Source organism: Bombus pyrosoma, linkage group LG6 (genome assembly GCF_014825855.1).
Source record: "Bombus pyrosoma isolate SC7728 linkage group LG6, ASM1482585v1, whole genome shotgun sequence".
In the NCBI taxonomy this organism is placed as follows: domain Eukaryota; kingdom Metazoa; phylum Arthropoda; class Insecta; order Hymenoptera; family Apidae; genus Bombus; species Bombus pyrosoma.
In genome coordinates this window covers 2954045-2969001 of record NC_057775.1, presented here as the reverse complement: position 1 = coordinate 2969001, position 14957 = coordinate 2954045, and the positions used below count along the sequence as shown (strand labels likewise).

Below are 14957 nucleotides of genomic sequence, written 5' to 3'. Positions count from 1 at the left end.
CTGTTATAAAATAATACTACTAAAGTAATACTACTTATGTAGACATGTTGCATATTTTGTGTTTAGTTACTTTTAAAAATTCCGTAGGATGTATAAATTTCGTTTTATTGTTATTTTCGTTATACGAATAGAGAATTTGCACTTTCCAAATTGGAATTCATAAAATTATGCTAAACTACGAAATCTTGCTTTGTATATTTAAACCGTAATATCTCTGTCATTAATTATTTTAATTAACATTCTTTTGATTGACTTTGCAAACTGAAACTATTTTTACTACACTGTACAAAACCAATAGATAAAGAGATTAAGATGAAATGAAAGGAAGAATGAGCGATAAAAGAGACTTAACTAGAAAGCAGTAGAAGATAAAATAGAAACACGCATGAAATGAAAAATAATATATTGTTTTCACAGATAGTGGACATTTTAATTAAACAATAAGGAGAGGACCAAATATTCCAGTTCATAATAAATTAATTGCAATATACATACATATGTTAAGAAGTGTAAAAATTCACGTATTTTGTTTCAACTTTATTAATCTAAACATACTGTTTGCGATGTTTATATACGTTTGTAATAAATAATTTGAACATTTTCACGCTCGAAGAACTTCGGAGAATTAGAGAAATTACGAGGCCATTAAAGAATAGTGAAGATGCAATTAGGCGGTCAAGTGCGGAGTAATCGTCAGACCGTGGCTGACGAGAAACGCTCCTATTCTACTTACACTGCACTTTACTCGTTGACCGAATGAGTCAGCTTTCAAACAGGGCGCACATCGATTGTCTCGTTTTGTCCGACAGTGATCCTCGGATTTACGACATGCATACTTAACCAAGAATATAGTTCTGTTAAATATCAAATATTTATTTCCTACTAAATTATCATGTGTGTACGCATGATTTTTTTTCTTAAATGTATGACAGAATATATTAAAGATAGTTAACTTATTGAAAGATAAGTTGAATATACGTAGTAATAAATTACGTGGTAAGCAACATTTTGTTTTACAAATTTTAACAGATACCTTTAATAAATATGAACGATCGTAATTATTAAAAAAAATAGTATACTCTTTTATGTTTTGAGAAACTATAAAAATCAGTTGAACAAACGCAATTAAAACGACTGAACTATTTCTCTCATAGTTCGATGTACATGGTTGGAAAGTTTTCACGATTCGTTATTTTGACTGTAACAGTACCGTGGATCTTTTGGTTCCAGTTACAAGCGATTTCCCGCACAAAAGATTTTTCACGAGTCGTTCGTCATCGGACCTTTCTATCGCCGTCAAGAGAGAAACACGAAACACGAATTCATCAAATTTTAGCGGAATTTCGAAGGAAGCGTGAAAAACATCTCGCCCACCGGGCGTCAACATTTTTTATTTTGTTGACAGAACGTGATTTGCTTTTATAGAAACGAATCTGCGTAGTCACGACCAATCTACACGAATCGAATCAATGTCGTCCGATCAAAAAACGTTTAATTTCATTCGTCTCTCTATTTATCTCAAAGCATTGGATACAAATATTTTATCAATGACACTCGAACTGTTTAAAACGATATTTGTATCATAACTATAGTACTTATAATAATCTATATGATTTCTATCATGAATTATTATTATAAACAATTTGAATCGTAGGATATGAATCGTTGATGAGATTTCCGTATGTAACCCATTAAAATGAATAATTTGCATATTTCTCTTATCAAGCAATAAATGATTTTGAATTTATCAATCGTTTCAAAAATTGTGGTTATAAAAAGTCGGTATCTATCTTTAAGGATAGAGATTAACATAATTGTTTCTTTATTCCATAACCTTTTTCATTTACTGTATTAGTTCTTAAATGTTAAATGATCATTCAACTTCACTGTATATCACATGAAACGCAAGAACTTCTACAATGCCTTCATTTCCTTCACACAATTCACCGTCTATTTTCTAACAAACGATCCCAAAAATAAATCTCCACAAACTTGCCTGACGTAGCACAAGTGAATACCCCGTCAGAAACAAAAACTAGTCTCGTCTCCCCTATACGCATCCCAGTTTCTGTTTCTCCTCTCCACTTACAACAAAAACCATTAACAGGAACGATCGATTTCTCTCTACAAGTCAAATATTGTTACAAACTTTCCATAAATCTTCTCAAATTATACATTTCACTGTACAGGCTTTTTCACACAATAGGGTAGAGCTATGTGCAAGTGTTTAAAACAATTAGAACCAGAGAATCGATTTATGCATGAACGATATAGTACAAGTAGTTGCATTTAAAGAACGCGCAACCGCATTAATGCACAAAAGTACATATAGATAATGCAGAATGTATGATATATATCCCACAATACCATTTAATTCTGTCCTCTGACCTTTTTGTCTATATCGAATCGTTTTAATCGTGCTACGACCTTTGAAACGCTTTTGACCCAGTCGTATTTTCCCATTGTTATAGAATTTGAGAGGAATTATTCTTCATACACATGACTTTTCATTTAAATTTAATGTTAAAGCTTTCCTAAAAACACGAAGCTTTAAGGCAAATTTTTCTATGAACTCACTTTCTCTAAAACTATCGTTTTCGGTTAAAATTTTCTATGATTTTATCTTCTCTCACTCAGTCATGAGAAGTCAGTTTCCCTAAAAATATTAAGTTTTCAGTCTAATTGTTCTATAAATTTACTCTTTGCAAAATATCTTTGTTGAAACAAGAACCAGATTGGAATGTACAAATTCGAGCAATGTAGGACGAAAGTTACAATTTTGCCCAGTTGCCAGAATTTTTCTAAATTTTTTTTTCTAAAAATATCAAGTTTCCAATCCGATTTTTCTATAAATTCTCCCTTCCTCAAAACTCGTTAGTTGATGTAACAGCGAGATTAGGCAATAACAATTCGAGGAATTTTTGCAAAACGAAGATCGTAACTTTTTCCAACTGTGTGAAATATCGTGTACAATGGACACGATTTTTAAACTCTCTTCTTCCGTTCCTCCATTCTTCCAAACGAGACGGAGAAGAAAGACTATATTATGTATATAAATCAACGGAGATCTCCGGTCACAGCGGAAGAAATATCAGGTGGGGTGGACAGTTTTGTCGTCGACGGGGCTACTTCTATCTCGTTGCCTCTTGTAGCCATATTAAGGACTGCCTCCATAGTAGCAGAAACTTTATTACCAGTAATCGTCACGTCAATCGGCATGATGGTCGCGAGTCTAGCGAGCTCGCCTATTCGTTCGCACTTGATACAAAACAGCGAAACAACGGACAGGCGGCTAGCCGAATAACACGGATGACGTTTAATCACAAATGAATATCCGTTCGTTCCCAGCAGACACTATTGCTGCTTTCCGTTATTTTATGCGAATCGTCCTTTTGTCAAGCGACCACGCCATTGCTTTCGTTCGTTGCCTGCACCCATGACCCACATCTGCCGATTTTACTGGAGTAGTCGAGGAGTGGGAAGTCGGAGAGAGGGTGGTTCGAACGACGCGATAAGCGTTCGAAATTTATATAGCAGAGCGAGGCAGAACGTGGTAATTAAATATTTCAGGAAATGTGGTTAATATTAAAGGGATGATAGAATTCATTTATCGTGGGCGTGAATGACGAGTGATTGAAGATCGAGCAAGAGAGAGTATTTATACTAGGGTGTCGCTTAAAGCAATGTTCCCATTTTATTTCGGAAATTTTTAATCGTCTTTTAGTATAAGATAATAAAAAATAATAAAATATTATCAGATAATTATAGATAAAGGAATTAAACATGTAAGATATTTAAGATATTACATACGTGTTTTTCTTATTGCAAAATCTTTGATATTATGTATATTTGTGAGTTATGAAATGAAGAACGATAAAGGCGATAGACAAGGAGCACGATATTAAGAAGGAAAATTAAGAGAGAATCTGTTCGAGCTTGTACGAATTATACCGAACTTAATGTCAAAGGAAAAGTGCGACATTCGCTTAGAATTCGTGAATATATTTTTTCGAATCGTACGAAATTATTCGGTAGTAAGAGGAATGGTTTTTAATAATTTTATATGAAAAGTAAAAAGAATTTTTAAAGGCAGAAGTTCAAACATTGCTTTGAGTAAGAAAATGCGCCATAATATCCTATAGGAATGATTTAGTCACTTGAAAACTAGAAGATTGTACTACGCTATTTGTTAGTCTTAATAATAGTTAATAACATTTTTAATTTAGGTCAATTCTTAAGTAAACACATTCAAACTCTATTTTCTTGAAAATAACGGAAAAGTTTTATTCGACATTTGTTACTTATTTTCGTATATAGAATAATCTTCTATTGATTGTTTACACATAGCTAGTTGGTAATTAACTATAAAAGTATTAAACTCGGTTTTCTTGAAAACGAAACATGAAAGGAAAAAATTTTATTCTACATTTTCTTCTTACATCTTCGTAAGGAATCCCCTTATGTTCGCACGTGCATGTTATTCGCCGGCATACATCTATACTGTATACTTCTCGTGTACATTTGCATATTTTACATACATAAATAACATATGTTCCTTGCTTATCTACTTGTTGCATATTTTTATTTTAACGTACATAAATATTTGCAGGCTACATTAAATAAAATGGTAAATAATTAAAATTTCCAAAAATAAACCACATTCCTTAATTTCTTTACAGTCAGCCTTCTGTGGTCAAAGCAAAGTCCTCAGTTTAGCAAAGTTAAACATTATTTAATTACACTCCAAATTTTAACCAAAACTTATGATTGACGTATGGTTGACATTAAACATATGATTGGCGTATTTTATATACCTTTTCTGCACATTTGCATATTATACATGCATAACTATCATATATTCCTTGTATATTTTTATTTTAACGCACATAAATATTCGCTGTCTACTAATAAATTAAAGTAAAACTATAAATAATAGAAATTTTCCAACGCACGCAAGCCACATCGCTCAATTTCTTCATCTTCAATACTGGGTACGCTTTGTGTGTTTCATGATCAAAGTGAAACCGTGAGGTTAGCAAACGATATCGTCATTGAATGGATTCATACTTTTCAGGAACGAGCAGAAGTACCTTCTTCGTGAATCTCAATAGGAAACTTCTCGATCCATTCTCGTTATATTCTTTGAGCGTGTACCTTACAACGAACCTAAGAAGGGGTAGATATCGTGTCGGGTCTTTCTTCGCATTGTGCTCGCGCGATCTCTCGCGATAGACGTTGTCGCTACCGTCTCTAGAGGTTCGATAATTATCAGAGATATCGGGAACGTCTTACGAGACGTGGTAATTTCCGAAGTGGAATTTCTTCCACCCTTGCTCGGCTATTATCCGAACGTATATCTCTGTGTAGAAGTCGCGTGTCAAGACATTGCTCTTTTGCAATTTTAACGAAGCTATTAATCGACTACTGGTTCGTATAATAATTAGAACGTGGCCCAAAGGTTGAATATTCCATGAATTTCTGTTGTAATTGGAAAGTAATTACAGTCAAGTATAAGCCCGTTAAACTTCCTTCGATGGAAGCTTGAAATATTGATGATCTTCTTTCATGTTCGTTTTTGTTTGGCATTTTCGCGGTAACTAATTAGGTTCAGAATTATTGAATTTTATATAGTGCATAAAATACCGTAGTTCAATTGTAAAAAATTGGTGGTTTGGAAATTTAACGTTAACTTAAAAGTAAGCGTGATGTATAACGAAGTTTGAAATTTCTAAGCGTAAATTTGTGACAATTAGGGAATACAATATTCTAATTATTCTAATGATTAATAAAAGTGCAAACGCTGAACGTACTCTATTTTATAACATTAATTATAAAATTAATGAAATTTGAAACTACTTTCATAAGCATCTTTAATACCATCATTTTGAAATTACATGACATTACATGAAATTAATTATTGTTAAGTAGAGTTTACGATTTTTGGGATTGTGAGTTTACAAGAAATAATGCAAATTTTGAAGAGAATGTTATCGTAATGTTGCAGAAATATTAAGACGTGCAATACTAAAAATTTGTTTCCCTAGATATTTTCGAAAAATCCGAATAAGACGAATTTTATGTTTCGCGAGAAGTATAGAAATGTCTGAAACCATTCGAGATATTTCAGTTTCTTACGTATTTTTCTACTGTCAACCAGTTTTCTGCAGCTTTCCATACTTCATATTTCTTTGAGTGTAAACCGTATCATTTTTCTGCGTGTCTCTATATTTCTATATCACCTCCTTCGCATGGAGGTGACATTGGAATATTTCATGCTTTTCCTCATGTCTTCCTTCTTTACATGAAAAATGTGTATTTTCCTCTCTTTCAATTTTTTACATGTTCCTTAACATCTTATCTATTAACAGTAGAACTTTATAACAAGTATTTTCATTATTTTGTTATGTATATACTTTTCTTCATTCTACTGAATGAATATCAAATTCACTTATGAAAAATCCAAATGTTAAATTACATACACCTCAATAAAGTAAAAATATAAATTACATATACAAACAATAAATTATATATACCGATAAAGTTAAATATTTCTTAGGATGAATTTCCAACTCTCAAGATCGATCATTCTTTACCGATTTTATTTCAAATGTCTATAGTATCCCATTATAGTTTATTAAAACATTACAGTTAATTTCTGTTGATATTGCTTCAATGACTCTCGGCTTCTTATTTTAATTTACGAAAATAAAACATCTTTCATTTTTAGAAACATAGTGGTTTGCAATTACGCACGCGCAACTATTACCTTTCTTCTTATTTCTCGACTTATTTCAACAAAATCACAAACATCAATCTGTAGGTACTTCCTACTTTTATAAAAAAAACACCACTTTATATCCGTTATATGTATTTTCTCTTCCTCTGCCAAACAAATTAGTTTTAATATTCTCGAATCTCGTTTTTCCCTCAATCCCGCAAAGTACCTAGTCACTTCCGTGAGAGTCGGTCATCCGCAATCACCCCACCTAATTAATGCTGTTTTCAGCGGAAAAGCCGAAACGAAGAGAATGTTCGTTTTCGTATGATCAAAATTATCGGAAATAGTTGGTGCTTCCGCACAGGGCGGGCTTAATCGATGCATGGTTCAATAAGGAGCCACAGGTATGCGTGCACATACACGCGCGGCTTTATGCGTCGAGTGTCTTTGGAATAGTCATCGAGAACATCGATGACAGTGGTGCGTGCAAAGTGGGGACGCGTTCATCCGTTTGAAAGGCACATATGTACGTATGGACCTTCCAGTTCATAAGTCACCGATCACTTGTAAATTTCCAACAAAATTGTTATTAACGCGTATGCAAATGGTAATTTTTTAAAAATTCTGGGAGTTTATATAATTAAGGAAAAGCTTAAGCCGAAGAATGTGATAAGTTTGATTTTAAATATCATATGCTTTGTATCGATTATTATTATTGTTTTAAATAAATATAGGAAATTGTTCTTTTCTTAAAATAATTAATAATAGATCTATTTAACCGTACCTAACAATTGCTTCTGTAATTATAATATTAATTTATCCTTATTTTAAATGTAGTACTTATGAATGTGAGTGTATGTACGTTCGAAAGAGGCACGGGAAATTAAGTGGCTTTTTCATCGAGTCTCTTCCATTAACAGTCCTGTCCAGAACCACATGCTCGTATGATTAAAAGAAAACTGTTTGAGTCTATTACGCCTCTTCCTTACGTGTTCCCAATATTTCTTCATTTTTTCTTTTTTTTATAACTTCCAAATTTTAAGATTTTAAACTTTTACATAATACTCCATTGTTCTATTATATCATTTCATTAGAACAAATTAAATTTTTTCCAGTAGATGAAATAATTAATAAATAAAAACATAAAATATCCCATACATCAAATTCGTTTTGCAGAACGTTTTATCTCCATTTATTAATATCTAATTAATTAATCGATATTTTTTGTTAGTTATATCTTTTTCTTTTCCATATTTCTTCCCGTACGCTCATCTGACTTTTTGATTTTTATTTCCTGATTATTGTGCAGGTCTCGTACATCGCTACCTTTTTTTATCCCATTTTTTTTCTGTTTGTCATTTATCGTACGAGCACTGCACTTTTACGAGTTTTCTTTTTCGTGGTAACAAAGTTCCATTATCGGGAAAGGAAATGGATATGTTTTTGCTTAACCAAAATCGATGATAAGATTTCTTCTCTTGTTTCGTTTTGAGAAATACAGGTGAATCGAACGGTTTACACGCACGATACGTGGACGTACACACTTTATCGATTTTCTGCTTCGACTAACCCTCTTTCTATTAAAAATGGGATATTTATAAGAGATCGTCTTACAGTTGCTCTTGTTCCAGCTCCGCCAACCGTGATCGTAAACACAATACAATACGTGGCCGTGTTTTGTACCAATAAAGACACGACGAGATTAAGCCTTCTGAAATATATGTATGTAATACGGCTTTTTGCTTCGGCCTTTGTTTAGAAATTATCTCTATCGTGCTTATGTGTATACGCACTCGAAATCTTCTTTCATGGATAATACGCGTAAAACGAGTACTGTTAAATTATATGCTACAACATATTCACTGTCGCTGTACTGTTTCACAAAATGATATTTAATGTATTTAGTAGCAATTCATTAGCGATAAAGAATGTGAAATTATCACTGTAAATGCATTTTGAAAGAAAAGTTGACAGCAAGATCCTGAAAACTGTATTTCTTTCTTTCTTTATTAGTGCAAGAAATGTTTAAGCAATAATTCTATTTACTTTGTAGATTTATATTGTATTTCTTTTCAATCAACAAATACATTCGTAATTATTCGGACATTTTGATCGATCAGTAGTAACAGTACTTGAATTTGATCAAAATGTACAGATTAATTACGAATAATGATTATAAATTAACAATGATTTTATAACGATACATGCACGAAGCAATGAACATTTTAGGAAAGAGGAAAAAAAAAAGATAAAAGTAAAAGATAAAACGCGAAGACATAATAACATCATTTGAATACGAATTAAGTATTAAAAGAAATCGAAGAAGAGTAAGAAGAGTATTACGATAAAAGTAAATCTCAAAGGCAATGTCAAGATATTATTATTTAAAATCAATTTATATCCTGCTAAAAGGATCTTCCGAATAATATGAAACACAAGATCGGTTTTTTGAACCAATTAACAGAGGGCAAAGAATTTCGCAGTGACAACCATGTTCCTCCTCGTTTTAATTACCGTGGCAATTGCAACCGCTCGTGTATTCGTTGTCGAAACTTGCTTTTGTTTGCCTTTTATTGCGTCCCAAAGCTTCGAAGCTAAAGTTTTAATGAACGCTGCTGTGTGACTAGGGTCCTTTTCCTCTTCACTACTTTCCATGTTGGTCTTTTTATCCCATCACCGACTTAGGCCAGCCAGTTAAATTTTGGAGGCAAATAATGAATATCGTGGATTCAGTAATTATCCACGAGATGCAACATGAAAATTTTACTCGAAATAAGTAATGTATGGAACTTTTGAATAATAATAATAACGATGAACTGTATGTAGAGATTTTTATTATAGTACAGACTGTAATTAGATTACAGTATAATATAGTATAATAATACATTACAGACTATAATGTAATTATAATTTGTATTTAGAAATAAAATTGATAATATAAATATAAATATATTTATTATTTTATTATTATATTTTCTCTATAAGTACAGATTAGAATCTAATTATAGTCTGTAATTAGACAAAATTATAATTAAATATATACTACCGTTCTTAAGCATTTGGATATTTCAACTTATCTGTAACTCTCATTTCTACATTTGTTTATTGATCATTAATTAACACGTGATCCAAATTGGCTTTAATAGATTTCGGAACACTCTAGAACTTTGAAATGGTACTCCATGAAACTGACAGAGACAAGTGCAGAGTTGAACAAGTCGACATATACCATCACAGGGACCAGAGAATCACTCTGCACTTTCTCAGGTGTCGAATAAAGGGTACAGAATAGAGATTAAGTGAAACATCAGGGACTGTTTAAATTGAGAATACTGACAAAGAATTGTTTGGTCACGTAAGATTAGATAGAGCAAGAATATAGATATTCTTTGCTCTCTTCAGTTAAAAATTAATACCGCTTTATCCTATTAAATCTTTTTAACATTTTGAAGTTGTTTTCGGCTTACTTCCTGATATTTTTTATTTTAAAATAGAACACGTATTTTGAATAGGAGACAAATCTGAATTTTGAAGTTTCGCGGAAACCATCATGGTCCACAGATCTTAGAATGATGTCACAGATTCTATGATGCGACAGCTTTGAAGTTTGATTTCTAGGATTCTCAAAGTGGACTAAGGACGGTCATACAATTTTGGACACTCGGACTGTGACTTTCAGGAGATTCTTTGTGAGCCAGGCAGAATCTTACGACTTCGAACTATTGTATTGTCAAGGTACAACAAATGTATAATTTGTCACGAGGAAGATAAATAAAAGCTATCCTTTGCGAGTTAAAACAAAAAGGAGAAAGCTAAACAATAACCAATATACAGCAATTTTAAAATACGTTATAAAGAAACCTATTAAATGTTACTTCATCCAAGCGCAAGAACAAACAGCAAGATCATTCCAATCGTCAAAATACAACGAAATTTAAAATCTGTCACAGAGAACATAAGAAAAAGCCATTTCTTTCAAGCTGAAGCAAAAAGGAACGTTAGATTAAATACCTCAAGCGTACAGCCACCGAGATACACCAATTTCAAAATCTTTCACAAACAGACCAATCAATCACCAACTTCACTCAAGTTAAAGCAAAAAGGAGTATCGAACTAAAGAAAAAGATAGAAGACGATACGTCCATTCACAACTAGCAGAGCTACGCTATAACCAAAGAAAGATAAAAAACGAAAACTGAAACGAAAGAACGCGATGATTTCTAATTTCCGAATGATAGATTTCTAGAAATTATCCGCGACTGACAATGAATTCCCGCGGTTGAAACCGGACCATGGCTACGGGAGTGGCGAATGGCCGAGCTTTAATGTGTATCACGAGCTTTGTCCCCTCTTCTTCTTTCTTCTACCCTCTGTCTGTACTCATCTCGTCCCCGTGTCTCCCTTCATCTCTTTGCCCTGTGTGTCGGTGCTTTTCTCGTCCCGACCGGAGGGACGATTGACGTATCGATTCCGAGAGAGCGGCAGGGTGGTGCAGTCTGGCCTTCGCCGTCGTGTCTGCGTGGTCCAAAAGTGCTGGCGTCGCCTACAACGACTTCTTGCCTCCACTTACAGCCGTCCTGCCGCCGTTACCGTCGACGACGTCGCGGACAATCGATGCGTTTCGAACATTGGGACCAACTAGTCTGTCCTCCACGTGACTTGGCCTGCAAATCGTGCTTTTATGATCGTGTTGCAATACTGTCCTGTATCGCTAGTTTAATTTCGATGCCGCGTATCGTGCTATCGTAAATGGAATTCATTCGCGTAAAAAAAGTGGCCGAAATTGAAAGAAGACGAGCGATCAATGATCTCTAATCGATTTTGTCATCTTTTTCGTTCTCAATCCGTGTCTCCGTTTTATAGGGGTAGTTTGTATCAGAGAGCTTGTTTACAAGCATTGTGTTCAGTCAGTCAAGTTCTTTGGTGTTACGAGTGTGGTCTCAGGGGGCGTTTACATTTTCCAATCAAGAGGAATCTCTCCTGGCTTACGTGCATCTCAACGGGATGAGGATGGAATTCTACGAGCACACTTTGAAAGGCGGAATTCTATGGCACGGTTCAAGAGGACGGTAATTGGGAGCCAAGACACGTGACTGATTTCCAGAGAATAGTGGTATAGTTCGGTGGTGAAGTTCTCTCGAGGCTGAAAAGGCGAAGGAAGTGTTTCGACCCGTGACCTGCAGATCAGGTGCTTTCGATAGCGGTCCTTTGTGTATGAAACGAGAGTTTCGAAAGAAGAATCAGTGAAAAAGTGTAACAGTGTTGATAGAGTTCGTTCGGAGTTCTAAATGAGTATTGAACTTTGGAAAATACATATACAATGACGTGTATACCGCGTTAAATATTGCGTGCAAACTTTTCGAGGATCGTATATAGAAGTTTAATATTTCTGTAATAATTCTCCCTGGGAAATTTTATAGCGACTCGAAACTAAATAATCGTGGATTAATTCTACGGAAAATTGTGTGGAAACTTTTGAATATATTTTGCAATATTAACACAAAATTTCAAGTGAAACTGAATTCCATAGCGAAATATGCAAGTCGTGGAGTACGAATGTCGTGCGCTTGAAGAGAAACAAAAGTGACTGTCGAAAGAGTTGTGAAACTGTACGCAAACATTGGTGTTCCGCCCAGTTTCACGGTATTCGTTAGGTTTCTATTGAAAGTAGATATATATTAATTTTAAAGAAACACGTATTTCTAAAGAGAAACAGTATCTCTCATTAAATATCTGCATCTATCCTTCTAAAGGAAATAATACAGTTCTTAGTAAATACCTATCATTAAAATCAACGTTCATATGAAAACAATGACTGCTATGAGAATTGGGATGTATAATAAGAAAACTTTTAAATGAGAAAATCGGACAAGCTTCTATAAGGAAAATTTACATAGAGCTTGAAAAATTGAGAAATTTAGCATACGAATTATTAATTCTGTAACGAAATCTACATTACACACGTGGGAATTTAAAAGAATAATTAAAACGTGAATAATACACTTTTCCCCATTAAACCCATTAACCACGAATACGGAAAAATAATTCAAAAGCATACGTTACATCAGGAGCGAAAATCGAGTTAAACGAGTTATCACCGACCTTCATATGCGAAGCAACGCGGGACGCTACACGAAATTTAATAGAAGCGTTTACAGTTGCTCCATTTGGCAACAGCATCCACATACGCGGAGACACAATACGAAAGGACTCGCAGGATTTAGTCGGTCTTTGTACCCGTTAATTCCATTCGCTTCTGCTAGCTTTCACCCGAATACCACTGATGTATCTGAGAACAGCCGGAAGTACTAAGAGTTACTTAACCGAGTCACTCGAAGCACGTCGTAATGACTGTTCGACGTTTCTTCTAACAAATTGTTCGTTCCAGAGAGCGTGAAAGAAGTTCGAAGAAAATAATTGCAAAGACGATTGGGCTTAACGAACAAAGCTATAATAAGCTGTATCGGTCGATCGGTTGGAAGAGCAATCGCTTAAAGACACGCTCGCGAAACCTCTAGAAACGTCTGCAGCAACTCGAAGGCTTGATCGAAAGAAGGAAATTATCGTGAGGTCACGGTAATTGGATCCCACGAATCAACTTGCTCGATCGAGATTCTTATTGTTCGACTAACTAACTAGAAATTTAAAATCCTTGTCACACCTCAAAACCGTATCAAAGGGTACCTTTATCGCTATTGAACGCCAGATTGCACGATAAGAAGGAATTAATAAAGTGAACCAGCGGTCCAAAGTTTTTTTATTACTCCCTGGACAAGATTCGAGAAATAGGAACGTTTATTATATATTTCTTTGCGTCGGTGAATGTTTTGCTGTTCCGTAGAAATATCAGGATCGTCTAAGAGACTCGAGTTGTCTGACCGATTGAAACTATGAAATGAAAATTTTTAATAGGATGCTGAATTTCGAAATGCGACCAACAAGGCAAAATTGACAGATAACAATGTTAAAATTTGAAGCAAATGAATATCCAAATATGTTTATGACAGCAAAGGAGATATAACAAATTTTTTGAAACGAGTCGACAAATAAGTGTAATTTCGTAATGAAACTCCAGAGAAACGGGCACTTACACTGTTTTAAAAGACGTTAGTCGATATAAGAGAGATTCAACGATGGAATCTTGAAACTCTGAAACGCAATCTATGCACGAATTATCGTTTGGTGTCGCACATCTCGCGTTAGGCGCACGATGAATTCGAATCACTACCATCCCAACGGGAATTTCTATTCGCGGCTGGATCATGTTCACCACGAGGCGACCAAACGTCGTCATCAGAGTCCCACGAGAATTATCCGCGTCGAAGACTCAACCTCTTGACATTAATGCGAGGACAGGACGATTTGGCCTGTGACAGGATCACGAGCCGGTGTTTCGTACAGATAATACAGTGCTCGATCCTAGATTTTGTTACTTGCTAATCATTGACGAGAACCACGGAGCCGTCGACGAAGATTGGTGACGATCGAGCGGTAGCTCAACCGCTCTCACAGGTTGGTTGTTTGAAAGTTGTTCGTGAGAAAACGTCAAAAATTAGTTGTGTGTAGATTTTGAATTATTCAGGCTTGTACACTAGTTCGTTATTACAAACAGCTCTTAGCCGCACTCACGGGTTTTTATTTTAAAGTTGCTCAAGAGAAAATGTGGAAAATTAGCTGCGTGTAGATTTTATCACTGTTCAAGTTTTTTACATTCGTTTGTTATTACAAACTCTAATCACTCAATCGCGTGCAATTCCATGTTTACGATTAAAGCTATTAAATAGGAATATTAGATATATTTAAAATTTTAAACGTACTGTTAAAGCTGATGATCTTCTACAAGAAACATTACATTTCTAGTTGATGGTCTTCAAGACGCATCAATTTCTTTAATATTCTGAGGTTTCAGTCAGAACAATGAAAATCAATGAATAATGCGTAAACATGGGAAACTCTCAACTCCTCCAAGATCTACGATACAATTCTTTTCTCATTTCTATTTCATTATTATATCTGTTTCGCGTCCCCAGGATCATTTCGGGCCATTTTCCATCGAATTTGAATTGAATAGAAAATTTATATTTGAAGAAAATATAAAAGAATCATTGTTGATATATACGTGAATTCCTGCTTAAAATATTATTTTCTCTTTCGATTGAAATTGAAACAAAATCGAAATATAAAAAATTCGAGGACAACAGCTGGGTTAATTGATAAAGACGCAACATACAAATCATAA

The 14957-nt window shown here is 34.3% G+C and overlaps 1 protein-coding gene across 2 annotated transcripts in view; it reads left to right on the top strand.

The window, feature by feature from the left end:
- The window catches only part of LOC122568303 (potassium/sodium hyperpolarization-activated cyclic nucleotide-gated channel 1), a 205895-nt gene that overhangs the window by 57491 nt on the left and 133447 nt on the right, over window positions 1–14957 (top strand). The window contains exon 1 of one of the 2 annotated variants that reach the window (XM_043727907.1): window positions 11226–14230. The exons of the other annotated variant lie outside the window; for it this stretch is intronic. The gene's annotated coding sequence lies outside the window, so the exon portion shown is untranslated. Of the gene's footprint in view, window positions 1–11225; window positions 14231–14957 lie in introns of those variants that run through there. 2 annotated transcript variants of the gene reach the window in all.